The following is a 22,157-nucleotide window of genomic DNA, read 5'->3' on the forward strand; positions in this document are numbered from 1 at the left end:
CTATTTACAAACCAAGGGGACAGCTATGGGTGCATCTTTTGCACCCATATATGCCGATTTGTTCATGGCATACTTTGAAGAACAGGTTATTTACGACAACTCTGATAACATTTACATGGTTGAAATGGACATTTGGCGCAAATATTTGGATGACTGCTGGTTGGTATGGAGAGCGAATAAAGAATACCTTTCGGAATTTGTTTCTTATTTGAACGAAAATAAATGGGGGATTGAATTTTCTGTCAGTTATGATAGAGATAAAATTATTTTCTTAGATGTATTGGTTTGCCGTGCATCTGATCATATGCTGACTACAGAAATTCATCGTAAATTCCCCCAAAATAATTCACTTCCCCATGCAACCAGCTTTCATCCTCCTCACATCTGCAAAAACATTCCCAAATCACAGTTCATGCGCATTAAACACATTTGTTCTGATCAGCACACTTATAGACACTTCAGAGATGATTTAGTACATCGATTCCATGACCGTTGGTATAAAATGGGTCAACTATTATATACCAAACACACAGTTGACCAGATGGAACGCACTGAATTGCTTCATTACAAAACTAGACACAAATCACCTTCAGTAACACCTAGATTTATCACCACATATGGTTGGAATGCCAACATATTGATGCAAATTGTTCAACATAATTGGAACATATTAACATGTGAACCTAGACTTCAGGACATTCTTGGAGACAGATGTTCGTTTTCCTTTCGGAAAGGCAAAAATCTATCTGCCTTTTTTAATCACTTTAAACATCTTGAGAAGAAAGGTACCAAAGATATCCAGACCACATTATCAGGGGATCCATTAATTAGTTGCTTCCCTTGTAGACACTGTATCTATTGTAACATCATACTCAAAGCCACCAGTTTCAGCAGTCAAAACACCCCTCAAGTATTCAATATAACATTTTTTGCTAACTGTTCCTCAGATTGGGTCATTTATTTGGCCAAATGCACATGTCCTGCATTCTATGTTGGCCAAAGCTCCAGACCCTTGAAGCTTCGAATCTCTGAACACTTTAGTGATATCAGACACAATAGAGACACCAATGCTTTATATAAACACTCTTTGGTACATCCAAAGGCTACTTTTAGTTTTACCATTATTGATAAAATTAGAAGATCCAGGCATAACAAATCAGGTTGGCATAATTTATTAAATTCAATGGAGAAAAAATGGATTATTAAACTTGGTGGGCTCTTTAAGCCAGGTCTGAATGAGCATATGTAATTAAGCACATGACTCACTTGAGTATTTAAATACAGGTTCTTTTTTGTTGTTTTTTAAACACTGAAGAAGGCTTTGTTAAATATTTGCCGAAACCGGTCTGTTTTTCAAGAACCTCAATCAATACATTTATTTTTAAGGTGCCTTGTATGCTGGTCCTATTTTCTTTTTGTTTGAATTCTCAGTGGTACCTCAACCTCCTTCATGTGGCACCCAGTTTTAGGAGCAACTCCTTGCCTTAACAATGATCATATGAAGAAAATGGAAAGAAACCCAACTATCAGCAGGTTTTGTGGATGGATCTGTGGTTCTAGAGCTAACTTACTGACTCACCTCAGAATTTATCAGTGAACCACTGTACAGATCAATAGTGTCTTGCTGATGATCATGGCTATTGCATTTAAGTTTGGATCTCTGGTCTGTGGTTTTACTCTCAGGCATTATACAGTATATAACTGTATATTACATTCTGTAGCATGAAAAAAGTAAGGAAAATAGTCTTTACAACAAAACTGTACAGAGCTGTAATCCAAGCAACAAATGTAGGCATAAGAATGTAAGGTAAGTAGTTACACTCTTAAGATTGTAAGAAAACCAGTTTAAGACAACCAAATGCATCCTCATAAAGTGGTTATTTTGTATCATATTAAAAGGTGCTTGCTACTCAGTCTTCCTGAATCACTGACAAATAGGTATTTAAAATGAATCTGTTATGACAATGCTTTTTGCAAAAAGAGGAACTATGAATGAAAGAATAGATGGATGGATGAATGCATCATACTGTAATGTCAATACCAGCCCTCATGCTGTACACCCCTTTTTTTTAGAAGGGCAAAGCAAGTTAGTCCAGGAGTAAATTTGTGGGTACCCATCCAAACACCTATGTTTGATTTGAAGGATACATTGGTGTCAGTTAACTTAACTTGTATGAGAAGTTTGTCTCATAGGTGGAGTAGACATTGGGTAATGAATTTGTCCCTCCAGCATGTTTCAGTGGGCTTAGCCACCCAACAGGCAAAATTATGCATTTCTGTTAAACTAGAGTTCACGTCAGAATTAGGAAGATTTGCCAAAGTTTGTCTATATTGCTTAGAATTGATAGAAAGAATTTGGTTGGACATGTGGGTTTGGCAAGTGATAGTTCTAAAATCTAAGGTGGCAGATGTATACACCTTTTTGCCATACCTGTCAAGGACTCTGCTGTCCTTATCATTGGGAATATGGTTAGAGTAGGGGGAAAGTTCTGGTTCCTCTGTCAGGATCCAGAGAAATGACATCTGGATCAGCAGTGGGCTTTTTACAAAGATACTTATGATATTTATTTATTTATTCCTTTACACTTTGTTGACTGGGTTAGTCCCACTAGGCCAATGGCTTCTTTTCAGAGAAGACCCAAGATGATATTTAGACTGAGTAGGGAAAATTTGGCCAAGGTACAAGGGAACTCTGCAAAGCCTGTAAGGCTTATTAAAAACTGAAGGTTCTACTGCCACCAAAACTGGATGGATAATAACAGTTTAAGGGTGTTCATACTTAGACATTTAAAGTAGCTTTTCTGGGAGTCAGAAACTCTAATTAAACTAAACAAACAACTTAGAGGACAAATAAAGTCTAGCAAGGCCAAATTTGAGGTAAGTTTGGCCTCCCAGGCCAAGGGCAACCACAAAGTATTTTTAGCTATGTCTGCAACCTCAAGGGCAATGCACAATTGTGTGCAGAGCTCATTGTAAATGGAGCCACCTATACTGAGCCAGAAGATATAGCAAACCTCCTGGCTGACAAATTCAGCTCCAACTTTATTCTCCTCTCCCCCTCATCCTTCCCTCAGGAAATATCATCAGATATAACTCCCCCTACTATCACTAGGGAACAGTTCCTTAATGCTCTCTCTAAGATCAAGAACACTGCATCAATGGGCCCAGACAATATCCCAGGATGCTTTCTAAATAGCATGAATTATGACCTATCAGGGCATCTGGAATTACTATTTAACTGTACCCTTCAAACAGGCTTCATGCCTCATGAATGGAGAAAGGCAACAGTCATCCTTCTGCACAAAGGTGGGCCATCTACAGACCCTAGAAACAACTACAGATCCATAGGTCTCACTAGTCTTATATGTAAAGCCATGGAAAGAATTACCATGGAGATGATCAATAGAGATATAGTAAACCTCCAGACACTGGATCCAACCCAATTTGGTTTCATAAAGGGCAGATCATGCCTACTCAACATGGTGGACTTCTTTGAGAAGGTCACCAAAGCAATGGATGAGGGCAAAATTGTTCACACTGCCTACCTTGACCTGGCCAAGGCATTTGACACAATACCCCACTCGGACATTGTTGACAAACTCAAGAGGTTAGGTACAAACCCATATGTCACCCACTGGATAGCCAAGTGATTCACAGACAGGACCCAGGAAGTTAGAACTGGGAAGTCCACTCTACAAAGAGTCCAGTCACAAGTGGAGTCCCTCAGGGATCTGTCCCTGGACTGCTCCTTTTTGGCACTTACTTCTCAGAAGTCAAGGCCAATGTCAGTGGTCTCTGGTCAACTAAATTTGCAGATGATTGCAAATTAGGAGCTGTCATTGAATCGCATACTGATATAAATGTTCTCTAGGAGGGGCTGACTCAGACAAACAACTGATGTCAGAGTCACAAAATAAAACTAAATGCCAAGAAATGCATAATAGTATCCTTTGGGAGGTCATCCATCCCTGTTAACTATCATATTGATAATACACCCCTTAGAGCTCACCCAGTAGTCAGGGAATTAGGGACACACATAGATAGTAATCTAGCCTTTGATCATCACGTGTCTACAGTGGTGAAGAAATCATTCTATGTTGTGCAACTTATAAACAAAGGTATGGCATCTAAGTTCAAGGAATTCATTGTTCCACTGTATTTAGCATTCATCAGACCTATCAATGAGTACAATGCCCCCTTTGGTTTGTACCTAACCAGGCATATCCAACAACTGGAATGTCCACAGAGTTTCCTCACTAAAAGAATACAGGGCATAAGTAATATGTCCTATGCAGACCACCTCAAGACCCTATCCCTTTATTCTGTCTCCTACAGGCATTTGAGGGGACATCTATGCCAGGCATACAGGGCATTGTCAGACCCCACTCTGATGGACCTCCTGCATATCCAAAAAACAAACAGTACCAGAATTACCCATTCTAAAGACTTAAACCTTGCCTGTGATAATAAATAGGACCTGCTGGAGAGATAGGTATGCATCACAGAGACTACCCTGTCTATGGAACAGGCTCCCCATCCATGTGGAGCAGAGTTTCTCTCTAATCCAATTCAAGTGCAACTTGGACAATTGAATGAGAAACCGGACATTCATCCCTGGTTTGGCTCCTATGTCTCTGATGCAAACAGGTAACCTGTAAATGGTTAATCTCCCAGGCCCATGCTTACACTTATTAAGGGTATCAGAACTCGTCAGAGATTTGGGATGCATGACTAGGTTTAAAAAGGCCCTTGTGGTCATTTTCCTAGTTAGCACCTATTGACCTGTGAACCTATGAAACCTTTTTAACCTCCCATTTATAGAAGTTCTTCATTTTTATAATATTGTCCCCAAAACAAGTATCCTCATTTAGGGAGTCTGGGGATAAAGTGTTATTTACATCAGATTCAAATCCAGAAGGGGAGCAGTTTGAAAGGCATACTCTAGCCCTTCTTGGTCAGAATCAAACAATTCTTCTTCCTCAGACAAAGAGGGAACTATTTTCCTCTTTAAATGAGTAGAAGGTGAGGAAGAGGAAGAAGAAGGAAAGGACTGAATTGCTTTAACAAGATCTTGAGCAAAACTGAACCAGTCCTTTTTATTTTCTTTCTGACTGGTAAGGGTAGTAGGAAGAGAAATATGCTTAGTTTTTTGAGACTGCTTTCTAGGAATATCTAGATATATGGTCCTCAGAGTGGAAGCCATAGACCTAACCTCCATTTGCAAGTTGTGAACATCCTCTTGAACTAAACGTTGGTAGATACCTCCCTCACCCTGAGAAAAATCAATCTAGGTTCTGTGTCAGCCAAAAGTTTAATAATATTGTATGTACAAGTTAGTCATAACAATCTCCAAAGGAGATGCATTAGAGTGTCCAAGAGAAACAGATGAATAGTCCAAGGTCTGTGAAGGCTTGTTGGCAGAGCTGTCAGTCTCAGATCAAATAAGAGATAAAGACATCTGCTATAATCTAGCATCTCTCTTGAAGATTTTCTGTTCTTTTTCAACTGAGGACAGAAGTCTGCAGATGAAGAAGATGACACCATAGATGTGCAACCCAAATCTTGAGGATGTTTATTATTTAAGTAAGTCCTGATGGACTTAAACCTATGCCTGGCAGTCTTTGAGGGTATATGCTTGCCAAATACTACAAGGTTTTACATTGTGTTTGCTCCCTGAGAAAAATAAACAACTCAAATGGAGGTCTTTTGTATGGTATCTGATACCCTCAGTCACTTGTTCCTTTTCTCTTGGAAGGCATAAGAAAATTTCACACAAAAACTTATACAAAAGAAGAAGGGTCTCCAACTGGGTACCTATCTGCCTGAGATCTTTGCAGTGAAGCCAGATTATATAGAGGACGAGCTGTGACACTGATAGATCTGTGTACGTGGAGTAGCAGCAAGAAAGTTCTAATTTTTGGTGCATCTGTACCTCCCTGTTATATTGGCACATCTGATCGTGCTAAGCGTGGACTTAACATGAGGAAGGAGCCTGTGTTTTGTAAACTGTCCAGACATACAGACACCCTAGCAGATAAGTCCTGTCTGTCAAGAATACTGAAACATCAATGTTAAGAAGAACATCCATCCATCCTCAACCCCTTTCCCATTTATCATTAGGCTACAACAATTTTACAACTAACCAATATATTTACATGATAACTAGGGCAATGTAGAAGAGAAAAGGTAGCATTTGCAGTGTGGATTGTTGTGCAGCATTAGCTCACTAGAGAGTATTTGCAGTATAATTTATACAGATATGGAGAGAGCAAATCTCCAAGGGGGCTGCAGCACCATATATTACATTGTTTTTTTTTTTTGGTGGTGATTATTCTTCTATGATTTTGCTGCATTGACCAGTCAGTGTTTTATTTCTGTGTAGTTTGTGTTTCTTCTACTTGGCATTTTTGTGCATTAGATTTGTTGGCTTGTCAGAGTCTTCCATTCAAAACTTCATATGCCAAGGTATATTGTAGCCATCTTATTCATGACTGTCTGGAAGACTGTATGTGCTATATTATGTCTTCTGCCCTAAGAACCACTGCTGCTACCTACAACTTTAGAAAATTTCTAACATGGACAGTCTTTATTTCTAAAAGTTTTTAACTTTATTTTATCTGCAGCTACTTTCTTATGAAATTCTCTAAACACATTTGTTCTCCATCCTGCAAAAACTGGTAATTAGCCTGTAATTAATAATGCACCACCGCATGTTATATACAGCAGGATGGACCTTTCTGTATGGGTGATAACTGTGTCCCCTGTCTGGGGACTTTAGATATGCTATCATATGCTGAGTATACTACTGGAGCTCTTGAACAGAATTACAAGAGTGACAAAAGGTCATTTCAGTGGGACCCTAGGAGTCATTACATTGTTATTTAAGGCAACAGGAGAACCTGTTGCCAAAAACATAAGGATAACAAAATAAATCAAAATTTGTCATCTTCAGTCCCGAATTCTTCCAGATGAAGCCCCCTGCCCTTCAATAACATTTCTTGCCCTTATTCACTCTTAAGATCTAATGTCATTCCCTTTGGCATTTCTAAAATAACATATGACCGACATGTAATCAGACTTGCCACTCCACTAGCTAAGTGTTGACTATAAAACACCTTAAATCTCAGCTCACTGGTAAGATGGAAAGAGTTCAAGGCCTTTTCTGACAAACTCTGTACTGGGACATGCCCCTGTAACTTTTGTTTTCTTTCTACTTCAGTTTGTAAAGCAGTCACACATCTTTGAAAGTTGTAAGAAACAAAGCATGTTGGTAGTGGTATAGTATCACACTTCTGTTTGAGGCTATTTATGTTTTATATGTTTGTGCTGCTTGGTCTGCACACCCCCCGTACGGAGAACCCAAGGATATATACAAAGTTTTTTTTTCCCACAATTAGAAATTTGAAATTGCAGTTTGAAACCCATTTAAGAATTAATGCCTTCAGGGATTTTTGCAAACACACCATTGACAGCACCTTACAAGAATGAAATGTGTAGGTACAACCAGTTCATCATTTGCAAGACAGTAGATCACCATAATGTACCCATATTACCCTTCTGCCAGGCAGTTCTGTTTATATACTGTTAAAAGCACAGCTAGAAGTTGCAGGAATATCATTACCTAAAATTAATTTACTGAGTGTGGATGTAAAGCACAGTTGCTTTTGGTATCTATCATAAGAACTGATTATTTGGATACCCCTGTATACTCTGACTCTAATCCAAAACTCACACTCTGGTGGTTTAGCCAGGAGATTAAGGCTATGAGCTATCAAGTGTCATCTTTTAATCCTGGGATTGATTCCCTCTGTTTCTGTTTGCTTACTCTGTGACTTTGAGACAATTACTTAACCAGTTTTCCTTCAGGTTGCCTCTGAAGAGATGAACTTATGCCTAGTGGGTTTACTCTGTTATCAAATAAATAAAAATGTCCAAGTAATGTATCAGCTAGCAGTGTAGGGCAGACAGGATGGGTTTATATCACATAACTGAACTTCCAAAATATCGAACACCATATGTTTGAACTTGGAAGTTCAAAATGTGATATTATTGAAAGCTCAGAACAGCGAATTTTTCCCTGGGAAAAAAATTGCTGTTCTGAGAAACACACACACAACACAAGCACACTATAAACCTATGTCTAATGGCCCCCCACACCCTCCCCTACTTAAAGATGTTCCGCAGCTTCGCTATTGTCAGTGTTCATGGTTTTGTGTTCGATGTAATGCCATTCGGCATTATAAGCTTTCGTGGTTGTGATATAAACCCAACAGGATTGCTGCTATATATAAAGGCACAGCCTATCCCATTCACTGCTACAAGCATGATTTGAAATGAATGGCAAACATAACTCTTCAATAAGTTTTCTTCTAACCAAAGAATAAAGGCCTTCATATAACCTCACATAACAAAGTCAAAGAAAGGCATTAGACAGTAGCACCTCCCTAGCTTATTTACGTCTATTTGGAGAAAATTTCCATATATTTGTAGTAAACAATAAAGTTCACTATAGTAACAATTCAGAGATTCTACATTACTCAACGTGCATTAAAAACAGTCATCTCACTGTGTTTTCTGGTACTTAGGAACTATTTCAGAGCAGCCTTTTACTTCATGATGACCAATACAAGATAAAATTGACTGTAATATTGCAGCTATCAACCACTCATCTTAAACAAGTCTCATATTTTCTATCATTAGAACCTACCCCAACAAAAAGTTGATCTGCCACACTGCCATCGCCACTTCCAATAAGCTATAACAAGGCAAAGTTTTTTTAAATACAGTAACATAGTACTAAGACTAGTCCACACAAAACAATTAGTGTATAGCAAGTAAGCAGGTAAGATGGAGGAAAGGATTATGTATTTTTCTTTCTTTGTCCCATCAATCACTCCCCCTCCTCACAGGTTCATAGGTATATACTAAGCTAATGACCACAGGGGCATTTTTTAAACCTAGCAATGCATCCCAAAAGTATCTGTCAATTTAAGGACCTTAAGATTATTCTAAGGGGTATATGTAGGCTATGGCTTGGATAGGTGCCAGAGCAAGAATTCATTTCTGACTCCCAATCCACTGGTCCAAATTATGCTTGAATTGGTATAGGGAAGAACTCTGTTTCACGTGGATGGGAAGCCAGTTCCAGAGAAGGGGTATTCTCTAAGAAACCTACTAGTCCATCCAACATGCCCTATGTATGTAGCAGGCAAGGTTTAAGTCCTTAGATCAGTTATTTCTGATACTATATATTTTGCAGATATGCAAAAGGTTCATCAGACTGGGATCCAGGGATGCCTTGTTTGCCAGACTTAGATCAACCCCTAACAGTCTGTAGGAGATTGAGTACATGGCTAGGGCTTTGAGGGGATCTGTGCAGGACATGTAGTTTATGCCTTCTATCCTTTTTGTGAGAAACCTCTGTGGAAATTATAGTTGTTGCATGTGCCTGGTCAGTTACATACCAAAGGTGGCATTGTACTCAATGATTGGTCTGATAAAGGCTGAATACAATGGAACAATTATTCCTTGGACCTAGATGCTATACCCTTACTTATAAGTTGTGTAACATAGAATGATTTCCTTGCTACCATAGGCACATGGTGGTCAAAGGTCAGGTTACTGTCTACATGTATTTTGCAAATCCCTGATTACTGGATCAACTCTTGTGGTGTGTTATCAATGAGGTAGTTTCCAGGGGTTGCCAACTGCCCAAAGGATACTATTATGCATTTCTTGGCATTAAGTTTCAGACTGTGGATCTGACTTCAGTTATTTGTCTAAAGCAGCCCTTCTTGGAGTATATGTGTATCTTGGGGGATTCTATGACTGCACCTAGTTTGAAATCATAGAATCACAGGAAGTTACTAGGCTATTGGCCCTGAGCCCCTTACAAGCCTAGCCAAGAATCTAGCCCATGTTCCAACAAGTCAGCACCTGATGCCACTGTCTAGTAGGGACACAGGTGGAATCCCAGGGGTGTATTTTCTGTTCCCCATCCAGTTATCCAGGTTGTGCTTAAAAAGGGTTAATGAGGTACTTTATTTGATGTGGAGAGGGAGTCTATTCCACAAAAGAGGGAGTCTCTGGGACACAAATCTGTCCCGCCAACAAGTCCTGTTGATGTCACAGACCAGGCCGAGGTCATACTTGCGGGTTACTTGAGTGGTGCCTGACTTGCAGATATGCAGCAGTCCCATCAAGGCGGGGTCTGAGATTGCTTTGTATGCCAGACAGAGGTCACCTCTGAGGAATCTGTAGGAGACTGAGTAGAGGGACAAGGCCTTTAGCCTATCTGTGTAAGGTAGATGTTTGAGGCTCTGGATTCTCCTGGTCAGGAACTTCTGTGGTCTGTCAAGGTGCTGGATGTGCTTTGTGAGGTACATGCCAAAAGGGGCATTGTACTCAATAATGGATCTTATAAGGGAAAAATACAGGGATGTTATGACTACCTTGTCCCTGGATGAGATACCTTTACTAATGAGGTGGACCATGTAGAAAGCTTTCCATACAATGGAGAAAATATGGTGGTCAAAAGTCAGTTTGCTACCAATCTGGGTGCCCAAGTCTCTCACAACAGATTGCATGCTTAGGACCTTATTATTAATGTGATAATTTGTGGGGACTTCACTCTCCCCAAAAGGGATGATGATGCATTTTTTGGCATTCAGTTTGAGGCCATGTTTCTGGCAGCAGTCATTTCTTTGGGTGAGACCCTCTTGGAGGATGTCCATATCACTAGGGGAATTGATGACAGCATCCATCTTGCAGTAATCTGTAAACTTGGTCAGCCATAGCCCACTGGTTTTGGCCTGCACCTCAGAAAAGTATATCCCAAACCAACAGAGGCTCCAAGACTGATCCCTGAGATACACCTCTCATTATGGGTCTAGTGCTTGAGGTGTCTTCCCATATTTTGACTAGGTGGGTTCTATCATTGAGCCAGTTTGATACCCATCTGGTAACATATGGCTTGATGCCTAGTTGTGAGAGTTTATCTATTATACCTGTGTGGGGAAGTGGGGAATAGCATCAAAAGGTTTCGCCAGGTCAAGTTTGGCGGTGTGCTCCATCTTCCCCTCATCCATGGCCTTGGTGACTGTCTCAAAGAAGTCGATCAAATTTAACAGGCGTGACCTCCCCTTGATGTAACCAAACTGTGTGGGATTGAGTGTTTGGAGGTTGCCAATGTCTTTGTTAATGAGGTCCATGATAATCCACTCCTTGGCCTTGCAGATCAGCCTAGTTAGGCTGATGGGGCTATAATTTCCTGGATCGGTGGATGCTCCACCTTTGTGCAAAGGGATGACAGTAACTGTCCTAAACTCGGTTGGGACAAAGCCGGTACTCAGGCTTTGGCTGAATAAGGTGCCTAATGGTGTGCAAGTTCCTGCCTGAGTTCATGTAGGATGCAGTCTGGGATGTTATCGGGTCCCATGTAGGCTGTATTTTTTGCTTTTGAGAGGGCAGTGATGACTTGCCCCCTACAGATAAGGGGAGAGGGGTAGGTGCTGGGGATGTCCTGATTTACTGATGGGGGGACAGAGGGATGTCTGCCAGCAGGTTGGCTATATCCATAGCGTTTGTGTATGTGGTGTCCTTGACCACCAGTTCTGAGCAGATCTGGGTGCTTCCTTTGAGATTGCAGACATATGTGAAGAAAGCCTTATGGTTGTCTTTAGTAGATGTGGTCAGTTTGGACTCGAAGTTTGGTTTGAATGATTTCACTAGTGCTTTTATTTGCTTGCTCAGGCTAAGGAGAGATTGCTTCCAGTTAGGCATCTGCTCCTCCTTGGTCCTGGAAAGCTATTTTTTCCTTTTATTATAGAGTTTATTTATTGCAGATGTCCACCAGACAGGTTTACTCTTCCTTGAGGAGGAGGATTTCATCCTGTTGGGTATTCCTAATTCCATGCAGCTATATAAATGCTCGTAAAGTACTTTGGTGTAGGTTTGGACATATGTGCCAGTTCCTATGGAGAGGGAGGGGGCTGTGAAGCTGTTTATATCTTCCCTCAGGAGGTTGTAATCAGCTTTGGAGAATTTTTTTTTTTACCCTAGGTGGGGTGGGGGGGGGGGGTCAGGGAAGATGGTGACTTCAAAAGTGATGGCTTTGTGGTCGGATATTACCATGGATGATGACACTGTAGGGATGCTGCAGTGGTTACTCATGTTGTTCAATACCAAGATATTTTCACCTCATGTGGGGGTGTCAACCAACTGGTCCAAGGCATTTGCATTGACGAAATCAAGAAATCTCTGGGCATTTGTGTTTTGGCATGAGTATTTCTTCCAGTCTATGGCTGGATAGTTAAAGTCACCCAGGATCAGGGTAAAGGGTTGAATCTTGATAGATTTGAAGAGGTCCAGATAGGTGGAGTGAGCATCTTGAGTCACGGTTGGGGACCTATAGCTAGCTATGATTTGAATAGGGGTCTTGTCAATTGTAAACTGCACCTGGAGTGTCTCTTGTGTGTCATACTGTTTGACCAGCCTGGAGATATTTATGTCTTTTATATATAATGCAACTCCACCTCCTTTTGCTTTGCTGCCCATGGTTTGGAGTCTGAATGTATTATATGATGAGTAACCTGGTATGGCTGGGGTGCTCTCCACAGCTTTGAACCAGGTTTCTGTGACTGCACAAATGTCAGCATCTTCCAGGGTTAAGAATGCTTGCAATAAGTGCAATTTTATGTTTAGACTCCTAGTGTTTAGCAGCATGACCTTTAATTTACGTTTTGATGAAATTATCATATTGGTAGTTTTGACCTCATGGCATTGCCTAAAACAGGCACTATGGGGAGGCAACAGCTTTTGCCAGGAGCCTGAAGCTCAAGGGAGACAGATGCAGGCCATCTCTGGCAAAGCAATGTGGTTTGTCAGTCATGTCATCCCAGGCTGTCAGGTACCGCATCCCCTTCGAATGACACCGGAAACTAAGCCAATTGTTAAAGTCAATCATTATCTCTTTGTATTGAGGCATCATTTTGAGTGACAGTAGAATGCTGCTTAAGGCTAGAAACATACCTGCCTGGGATACATATTCAGTAAGATCATGTTTCTCTTCATATAGTCCAGGGAGGTACATCTCAAGTTATTCATGCCAACATGGACTATGACAGAGTCATAACAGTACCTGTTGAGAGACATGAGTGTATGGGTGATATGCCGGATTCTGGCAACAGATAAACAACTAACCGTGACTTTCTCCTTATCCAGCCTGGTGAGGGACACATCTGTGTGTCTCACAATGGAGTCTCCTATGACTAATATGTTGGGTTTATGTGTAGGCTTTAGTGGCTGTGAGACACAGGTGTGTGGACTATGTGTGCTGTGTGGTATGGTGGGCAGTGGAGTTTGCATATGTTTTTGCCTTGGAGGTCTCTTGTTTGGGTATGTGTTTGTTGAGGACCTCCGCATATGTGGGGGTGTGTTGTGTAGGTGTGGGTGGTGTTTTAGGTGTGGTGCTAGTTTTGACAACCTTCTCAGTGCCAGATATACTGGCTTGTGGACAGCCAGAGGCCCTTGACATTGACCTTGACTTCAGACAAATATATGCCAAAAAGGGGTGGACCCAGCATGGAGCCCTGAAAAACTCCACAAGTCATTGGCCTCTTTGTGGAGGTAGACACTCCTATACTAACTTCTTTGGTTCTATCCAAGAGCCACCTGCCTATCCATCAGGTAACACAGGGGTTATACCTAATTCCAAGAGTTTCTCTACAATGCCCAAGATGGGTGTTGCAACAAATGCCTTGGCCAGCTCAAGGTAGGCAACATGCACCATTTTGCCCTTATCCATTGCCTTGGTGACCTTCTTGAAGAAGTCCACCAGGTTGAGCAGGCATGCTATGTCCTTGAAGAAACCAAACTGAGTTGGATTCAGTGTCTAAAGATTTCCTTTGTCATTGTTTATTTCCATGGTAATTCATTCTATGGCTTTGCATATGAGACTAGACAAGCTAATGCATCTGTAGTTTCTGGGGTCTGTGAATGGCCATTCTTGTGCAGAGGGATGACTGTTGCAGTTCTCCATCCACATGGTACAAAGTCTGTGTGGGGGGTACAGATAAATAGTAGTTCTGGCAGTGCTGGTAGGTCATGTTTCATACTGTTTAGGAGGCATCCTGGGATTTGATCAGGTCCCATTGATGCGGTATCTTGACTTTGGACTGCTCTGATATCAGTGTTTAAATGTTGTGTTTCTTACTTGTTTTGGTCATGTCCCTATTCAGTTCATTCATTCCTCTCTGCTCCTGATGCTGGAAGACACCAGGAGAGAAAGGCAATTGTCATGGAGAGTGTCCATATCCTGCAGGAGGTTGGAAGTTTTACTTATGCTTCTAACAGTTCTCCCCCTATCAGCAAACAGGCACAATGCAGTGCCCAGCTATCATTAGCTTCTTATAAGTGCATGCTCCAGCCTGCTAGTAATTCTCAAGTATAGTACTTGATTTTCCCCATTGTATTGCTCTTACACCCAGATTTTGGCTGAATTCTTCTACCTGAGATGTTTGTGTCAACTTTTGCTGCTCATTTAATCCTTTCCCCAACTAGTTTCTGCAGCACCCAGGCCTCTAATCAAACTTAGGTCAATTGTGGATTAGTCACAGCCTAATTACAGTTATGTCACTGAGATAAAAGGAGGGAATTTATTATGAAGACAGGTATATTTCAGTCATATGCTGTTATAGTGAATGCCTGACATGATACTATAATATTTCAATGTTTTTATATTCAAAATCTAGTTGCTTAGGATACTGAGCTATGAAGAGAAAATATGGGTGGATGCTCCATTCAATATCCCCTGGACCCTTTTTGTACCAAAACCACCCATGGTCTTATAAATCCCATCACATTTTTAATCAAAAGACTAGTTTGCTATTTTGCACATTGCACTGGAAGAAGCAGATCTAAAAAGAAAAGCAGCCATAGCAGCTGCTGTAGTAAAATGAGTCTAAATTAATCTCTGAGACTTAGCTAAACCGCTGAGCTGTCCAAATGAAATGGTTTGCTTAACCACTGACATGAAACAAAACACTGCTAACATTTTTTTAATATTCTTCCCTCTTTTAAGGTAGGTGAACAAAAGATGGATCTACTGCAAACTTTTTCAAGCAATCAATGGAGGGAGATAAAAGGAGCTGGACTTTTTGAATGAAAGTAATTTCTGATATGACACTAGATACAAAGGACAGACTAGAAGAAAAAAAACATACTGTGCTTATGAATGTAGAAACCTTTAAAGATACAGAGTGAACAGTCACAACAGGTGTTATCAAAGCTTCTAGGACAAAGTTAAGATCCCAGTTAAGTACTAAAGGTTTTTAAGAGGTTTGCGATGCATAACTCTTCTGAGAAACATGTCTACTATAAGCATGTAAGTAAACAGATAATGCAAAGCTGTAAAGTGATAACAGTGAGTAGAACAGCTTTATAAAGAAAACTCTCAGAAAGATGAGAGGTAATTTTATACCTGAGTGAGTTGTACCTGATGAAGGAATGAAATGAACAGACACCTCAGTCAGAAAGCCTTTTCTATTATGAGTGATATGATTTTTGACTTGTTTCAGCCCCAGCCTGCATCACAATGGGAAGGTTAAACGCAGTATAAAAGTAAAAATCGTAACAAATTAACCAGCATATTTTGCACGGTAGGAGGACGTGGGTATATGGCGTGGAAGCACAAACTGACACCAGGAGAACATGCAGACATCACACAGATGGTTACTGGAAGTGTAGAATGAATGATGGACCCTGGAGCTGTGAGACAGAAACCCTGCTCACTGAACCACCATGTTGGATTCTGGGATGCCAAAACATTTGAGCATACATAAGAGAAAAGCAAATCTGTGTCAGAAGTCATAATCTCAGCTCTCAATCCACAAGGTATAGCAAATCAGAGGATGCATGAATCACATTGACTTGTGGCTCAATTAATAAATCATCCCAGAAGAAGGGGCGGGACTATATCAGCATCTCTAGGGAAAACTATGTTTGGCCAGAAAAAAAATGGAGCTGTGAGATATAACTGCATCCATTTTTCTATTGTCTTTATTAGGGCTGTTTAGATTAGCAGAACTGGAGAAAATGCATAAAATAGTTTACCTTCCCACATTCATAAGGGTCTATATTAAATGTTCGAAGTCTGAAAACTTCGAATCTCATATGATTGACATCATATGAGTGAAGTTTTCAAACATTGAACGTTTCAGCTGAGATTGCCATAGGGAATTCTTCTCTTCACTTCAATGTAGTGCAATCTTGGAGTTGGTATATTTCAGTAGCAGGGGGGTGGGGGGTGCAGAGGGGCTTGCCCCCCCTGCATAGAGCACTCAGGTAGTTTTTTTTTTTGTTTTTACTTTGTTGATATTTTAAGTTCGATGTTTGAAAACTTTGCTCATATGGAGTCGACCATATGAGATTACAAGTTTTCAGACTTCAAATTTATAATATAGACCCATTCATAACGGGCTATATGGAGATCTGGTTCAAAATTTGAGTAGCTGAGCTTTTTCTGGAGATGCAAAAAGGTCTACGTCTGAGTGTTTCTAGTATGAGTAAGACTGTAACACTTAAGGTCTACATAATACAGACAAATGAGACTGTCCATGGGAACATCTCTGCGCCTGATAAACATTGCTTGTAAATGAAGGTTCGTGGGCAAGGCTACTACTCACAACTTCATGGCAGTCTGCAAAGTCAGTAAAGGTATGTGCTTTCCTGTTTATTTATGTACCTCATTACATTTAGATTTTGGGGTGTTCTAAATACAGAGATTTTTTTGAGTGACTCCAGAGCTAAAACAACTGCCATCACCTCTTTCAAGTTAATTATTGTTTTCTTTAGGTGAGGACCAGATGTCCTAAATTATCATTATCCTGAGATAAGCATACCATTTGATACCTGATGCATCTATCCTGAAGGAATATAAAGACTGCTCTGCAGTCTGAATGCAAAGCTGATACATATTTCACCTCTTATTTCATACTTCCAAATACCAAATGTTATAGTCATTGGGCAACATTGCTTGTTCTCAGATGTTGGTTAAATGTATGTTTGGGAGCTTCATTGATCCTAATCATTGTATTCAGCTTATAGAACTTTTTAAAAAAGTTAACATAATATTCTGGGAACCTCTTCTGAAAAGCTCCTCACATACCAGGCAGTGAAAAATAAATGCCAAGTAACTAGACATTTATTTCACATTCTGTCAAGCATTAGTCCTTACATCAAAGCCATAATGTTGGCCTCTGCATTAATAAGAAATAATGTATAATTTGGGACTTTGGCAAGGTTTTAGTTTTATAACAGTAACCTGCTTCAGGAGTGACTGATGGAGTTTGTATCTCATTGTTATGTAGTTAAATCGTGTAACAACTGGGGATACAAGCTGGTCATGGAAGCAACTGAATATGTCTGCATTAAAGCCCCCTTGGTCTAGTATCTTAGCGTCATGAAAGTTTGTATGGCAATTTAAACATCCACTGCTTTACCCCCAAGTCCTCAAAAGTGAGAAAGTCTGATTTTAGAATAAAACTCTCTGCCTACTCATAGACAGCAGGCCATAGTGCAATATGTAAGCCCAGCTGTAGTATTCTGACATTTTTATCAGCAATAACTTTCTGATGGAATACTAGTTTATCACATCTCTTCAAGTAGGGTGCTCCCTTCTATTGTTCTGTTCTTATCATGCAGATTACATTTCTTTTGAAAGTCTGGCAGGGCTACTATATATAAAGTCCTCTACTTTAGGATTAAAAGTCCAGCCTTTGATTGTACATGCTCCTTTGTACACAATGATCTCTGTTTCATGTCTTAGTTGGTAATGTCATAAATGGAATGCTGCCACTTCCCTGTAGCATTACTGTAACTACTGTAGTCACCCTCTAACATTGCCTCTAACAACCTCATCATCTAGTATGCTAGGGAAAATTCGCTAAGATGCATCACTAAATGTAGCCAACCCGAGCGCAAAATGTCAAGAGTAAATGGGGATTATGGTCTGCCATAACCAAGAGCAGATTTTTACCCTATAACCCTTGGCATTAGATAGCCCACAACAGAAAACATCAAGCCTTGATTTAGACCTACACAGAGTAGCTTTATACAAGAAGTGTCTTCTTCCAGGATCACTCAGTCTCATGGGTCAACCAAATCCAGGATGCTGTACAGCATGTCAGCTGCCTTTGCCCACTTTTTTAAGGAAGGGGCTCATGTTCTATTCAGACCTGGGTCTCCCTCTTAATTCCATCCACATGCTAGTACTATCCTATTACAGCCCAGCTATAATACTTATTCCAATCTCTTATTAAACAAACTAAATCCAATTAGTTAAGCCCACAGCAAGAACCATAAGGTGATTAATTCCATGGAACAACTCTCTAACTGGTAATATTCTCCCATCTCCTTCAACAAACACCAGTTCAGTTAAGCAGACACACATATTATCCACCAAAAAAGACATTCCTGGTCTCATACATCGACCTCCAAAATCCCCCAAAAAGAACAGAATGTAATGTTTTTCATTTTATACACCAAAACATTCACCTTTATTGACAAACATTATAGTCAGCCATTTATCTTAATGGAAATGTAGGAAAAATACTAGGCAAGCAATCATCACTAGGACTTTAAGATGCCCAGGTATCTACACCTTTGAGAAGGCACACTTTAAAGATCGTGCCCCAATTTTCAAGCACGTAATAGACCTAACCTCCCAAAGTGAGAAGGCCTATACATGACAGTCCTGGTGTAAATTTGCGCCTACCCATCCAGTCATCAAGATTAGCCTTGAAGGTAGTCAAAGTAGTACTTTGACTTATTGTGGCAATTTATTCCAGGGTGGGGATATACTGCGTTAGGAGCCTATCTCCCCAGCTAGTCTTGTTTATTTTTTGGGGTCGATTTTGAATACCTAATGTGTGTCTTTGTAGGGGTCTACTTCATAACATTGAAATTTCATAACTTTGAATTTCATAACATTGAAACCAAAACATCTAAATCCCAAAACATTGAAAACTCAGAACATTGAAAGTGTGCTTCATAACACTGAAAACTACAATGCATATGTAAATAACATCTTTGACACCTATAACAACACAACTAACAAACACACTTTCTATTATGTTTCTGCAGGGGGGGGCAAGTCCCCCCAGCACCCACCATGTTCTGCTCCCCACACCCCCATAAATTAAATATACCAAGTCCAAGATCGCACTACAGTGGAAAAAAGTTAATTTCCTAACCTCACTGTATCACATGTATCATTTGTGGTCCTTCTAGTTGAGTAATATGTTTTGATTTATACATACCAAAGGTGGCACTGTATTCCATGATGGATCTGATCCCAAAGTGGCAGGATGACGTCCCTAGTTCTTAAAGATATTTCTTTGGAAATTAACTTGGACAGATAGAAGTATTTCCTGAATATCACAGAAATACGATAATCAGATGAAACGGAATTGTCCACACAAGCACCTGGGTCTCTTGTGACTGTGTTTATGCAAAGAGGAGTACCATTTATAAAATATGAGGTGGGAACAACTTTTTTGCCAAGTGCTACTATGCTGCAATTTTTTTGTATTTAACATGAGCACATTTTCTGTACACTAGGTATGTGTACATTCAAGCCCTTTAGTATCAGTGGATCTGTTTAGTATCAGTGGATGATTAGATACCAGTGCACAGCCTGCACTCATTGGCAAATTTGGTAAACCACACTTCCAGAGTGTTGGGCTAGAGTTTCAGACTAGATGCCAAGCAGGAAAGGGTCTACACTGTTGTACCCTACTAGTTACAGTTTCAGAGAGTGTACCAGCATCTTTCACAACCTGGGATCCATAGGATAGCCAATTTGCAATCCAGCAAATAATATATGGATTTAAATTAACTTCATCTGATTTTTTAACAATACCAACATGGGGATAGTGTGACAAGCCCTTGCCAGCAAAGTATAGGCAGTGTGCACTGACTGATTACTGTTCACAGCCTCTGTAACCTTTTCAAGGAAGTTTATTAAGTTCGGGGAACAGGACCTGCTCCTTACAAAATCAGACTGATTGAGAACTAGTTAAGTTGCCTGTGTCTGCAAAAAATTAGTTCTGCTATGGTATTTTCCATAAGTTTGCATACAAGGCTGGTGCGACTGATGGATGTATAACTACCTGGACCTGTATAGGGGCCACCCTTATGTAGAGGAGTTACGGTGGCTGTTCTCCAGGAATCAGGCACAAATTTGCGGATAGGCTGAGACTGAACAATTTAAGTAGATGCTCAGATAGTGTATACTCGGCTCTGATGAGAATGCAGCCTGGTACATTGTCTGGTCTAATGGCAGTATTATGTTTAGTCTTTGACATGGATTATAGATAGTCTTCCTAGATTAGTACTAGGCTAACTGCCTTTATGGACCATTTTAAACCTAGCCAATTACCCCATGTAAGAATCAAACCCTGCACCTTTTGTCTTTAAGGTAAGCACCTTAACATTATACCAGCCTCCAACCATAAGATTGTAAGACTTGTTCCATGGTGATTTTGAGGGGATACTAAATCTTCAGGGATAATGTGGATAGGTGGGGTAAAATAAAATTAGCACTACATTTTTTCTGATAACATTTTGCTTAGATTTTTGGGACTGGAAATATGTGCTATCATTGCAGATGAGCTCAGTGTATTGTTGGATGTTATTCTTTAATTTCCTGATATAACTAAAGAACAATTTCTAGTTTCATCTTGTATCTGTAGCAACTTTAGACTTGCACCCTGCTTAACATTTTCCAACAGTATTCTTTTTAAGTTCATACAGACCGCGGTGGTGCAGTGGTTAACGTTGTTGCCTCACAGCAAGAGGTTCTCCCGTTCGACTCTTGGCTGGAGTGCCTTCTGTGTGGAGTCTGCATGTCCTCCCCATGGTCGAGTGACATTAAAGACATCCAGGTAGGTGTGTGCATAAATGGGCATGCCTTCTTTGAAGGCTGGGCATCGGGCTGGCAACTTGGCACCATAAAAAATCCACTGCCAATCATGAGCGGACCGGAGTTCTGCTGTGGCGACCCCTAACCAGGAAAAGCCAAAAGACTTTTTATTCTTTTTAAGTTCCTTGCTGGCAAGTTTCATTGTGGTCCTGAGATTAGGGGATGGGAATTTCTTACTTTTTAAAAGGTAAGCCTTAGTAACAGACAAATGTTAACAAAGAATCAGACATCTCCCCCAAAAACATATCCTCGGTAAACCACAAACTGTATATATAGTTTACATCCTACACAAGGGAGGAAAATTCAGTAGCATGATTGAGTTCAGGTACTGGCAAATACCATGCCCCTGCAAAACCATACTAGTAAATGAATCCACCCTTTTTCATTTTCTTTCTAACTCGGTAGAAAAATGTACAGGTGACTAACCGTCCAGCAGGACACTTAAGAGGTGACAACAGGAGAATACTATTCCTCTACAGGCCCATTAAAATCGTCCTGTGAAGATGGAATATTTGATGGCTACAGTGACAGAAGCTGGTCTGGACACATTACTAACAGATGAAATTTTTGTAATTTATATACTGATAGTAATTAAGTATATAAGCACATTTTTTTATGCTGAGTATGTTGAGGTCCTTAAAATGCAAAAGTATATATGGAGAAGGGTTGCTTTATGACACACAACAAAAAGGCACCTATAATTCAACACAGAAATAAATACTGGTAATCCTGTTTTCCACATAAATTGATAAGCCCTTTGCAAATGTTTACCAGATCTCTATCTCACCACTGTTTTGTAAAACTTATATAAAATGACAGCCGACAGTAAGTACTCTTAATGGAAGACCCATTCTGTCAACAGCACGATTTCCCAAGAGTTCAAAGCATGTACCTCTCAATTGGCCAGATTTTCACTGAATGTTCAGATTTTTGCCTTATATTTTTGGTCTGTTCCTCATAAAATGCGTGGTTTTCATTGTGGCAAATCACTGAGGATTAAAGACATTAATAACAGCATGCATTTGAGTTTCAGACTTCGTAGCCTTCACAAAATGCATGGTAGCACAAATCCTGTTATTCTAACATTTTTCTAGGTTTACAAGTACAATATTTAAAATCTGTCCCTAATTTTGGACTTTTGTTCCCACCCCTTACGCCCATTATTTTAGGCTTTGTT

The sequence above is a fragment of the Protopterus annectens genome, chromosome 6.part0, assembly GCF_019279795.1.
Source record: "Protopterus annectens isolate FY-2018-M chromosome 6.part0, PAN1.0, whole genome shotgun sequence".
Classification (NCBI taxonomy): domain Eukaryota; kingdom Metazoa; phylum Chordata; order Ceratodontiformes; family Protopteridae; genus Protopterus; species Protopterus annectens.